The sequence below is a fragment of the Zingiber officinale genome, chromosome 2B (assembly GCF_018446385.1).
Source record: "Zingiber officinale cultivar Zhangliang chromosome 2B, Zo_v1.1, whole genome shotgun sequence".
Classification (NCBI taxonomy): domain Eukaryota; kingdom Viridiplantae; phylum Streptophyta; class Magnoliopsida; order Zingiberales; family Zingiberaceae; genus Zingiber; species Zingiber officinale.
This window is the reverse complement of record NC_055989.1, coordinates 58,180,551-58,182,214: the sequence shown is the minus strand read 5'-3', so window position 1 is coordinate 58,182,214 and position 1,664 is coordinate 58,180,551. Positions and strand designations below refer to the sequence as shown.

General features: G+C 41.9%; 1 long non-coding RNA gene across 1 annotated transcript; it reads right to left on the bottom strand.

The window, feature by feature from the left end:
* Positions 1 to 690: 690 nt before the first annotated feature.
* On the bottom strand, positions 691 to 1,459 carry LOC122049128. Its single transcript, XR_006130843.1, has 3 exons — positions 1,076 to 1,459; positions 874 to 914; positions 691 to 789 (listed from the first exon to the last, which is right to left on the bottom strand). It is a non-coding gene; the product is annotated as an uncharacterized LOC122049128 (long non-coding RNA).
* Between the last annotated feature and the right edge of the window lie 205 nt (positions 1,460 to 1,664).

Sequence of the window (1,664 nt, the reverse complement as noted above, 5' to 3'; positions counted from 1 at the left end):
TACACATGGCAAGAGATAAAATATCCAATCCTGAAGTAAAGCAACTAGCAGATGAAGCATGTGATAGGTATCAACTAGCTAAAACCAGGGGAAGTACTAAAACTACCAATCATTAGTAACCGCCTACAAGTATCGAATAAACTATAACCAAGGAAGTGATAAAGATACCCATCACTAGTAATTATATATAAAGTGCACATATCATAAGACAGTATCAAAAGATAAGTCAAAGGGTACCCGCCTCAAATAGAAGGTACAATCCAATCCTAATCCAATGTCAACTTCGAGACGCTCGTCTCGAATCAGAATCCTGCGTCAACAAACACATGTACATTTTATTTAGCTAAATTCAAATGAAATAGCTAAATAAAATTCCTAAAACTAAATTAGGGAAAAATCCTAATCAACGTCAATCACAACCTACCTAATTAATTTAATGGTCAATTAGGGTTAGTTATCTAATCCCTAATCACCAATTAGATTAGAAATCTAAACTTAGATTAAATCCAATAGTTGACTAGGGTTAATTGCCTTAACCCTAATCATTCTATTAATTTAATCTAAGTAAATAAATCTGATTACAATCAACCACTAATTACAACCTCTAGTCAACCCTACATATGATATATCAAAAGCCCTACTCATACCTCAATTTCCAGCAACTGTTGATGCTGGAACTAGAGGGATTGTGGGTGTCGGACCAACAATAAGCAACCTCACAGAACACTGCTGGAAACCAAGCTGCCACAGAACCCAATTCCAGATCCACCGCAGGTGCACATAACCTCACTGATGGATCAGTCGGATCAAGCAATGAATCAAGCAAGAAGATCACAGATCCAAACACCAACCGAATTAACAACCTGACCTTACCTCAATCGGTTGTCTCCAAAAGAAATTGCCCAATCCGTGACCTAAATCAACCTCAAGAAGAGGAGGATCAAGAACAGAGGAGGATTAGTCTATAGAGAAGAAGGTCTAAGCCCTAAAACAGCTATCCGATGCTTCCTCTAATCCAACAAGAATAATCAATGAAGAACATCACCCAATCGATCGAAATCTGGTAACACCTTACCTTAAGGATCGTTGCTAGGTCACGGCTCTGTTGCCGTGACGTCTGATCGGAGCCAACCGAAGAGACCTAGGGCACAGTTGCACAAGGAGAAAGGGCTCGGGTGAAGCCAGCCCCTCTCTCGAACCTCCGGAAGAAAACCCTCACCGGCGATCGGGTGGATCTCGCTCGATCCAGTGGCGTCGGCAGGTAGGCGTGAGAAGACGCGATGTTGTGAAGCGGCCCAGAGAGGAAGACACCGGTCGGACTTGAGCTCAATGGGTGTCGATGCCGGTGGAGAAAGATCGTCGGAGCTGGAGCCTGGCTTCCGTCGGCGTTGCTTGTCCGCGAGAGAACAGAGAGAGGAAGAGGGGAGATCGGGGAAGTGAGGAGGAAGAAGTTGGGATCGGCGATAGGTTTAGGAAAAGAATAAGAAAAAGAAAAGTATTTATATTTAAAACTTTTCCTCACTTAAACGGGTATCCTAACTAGGCTTAATCCGTACCCGAAATTAATCCCCTCAAAATCCGTCATACGAACTCCGAAAAATTCCTAGAAAATTTCTAAAAATTCCGGAAAAATTCTATAAGGCTATTTTCCAAATAACCTTATT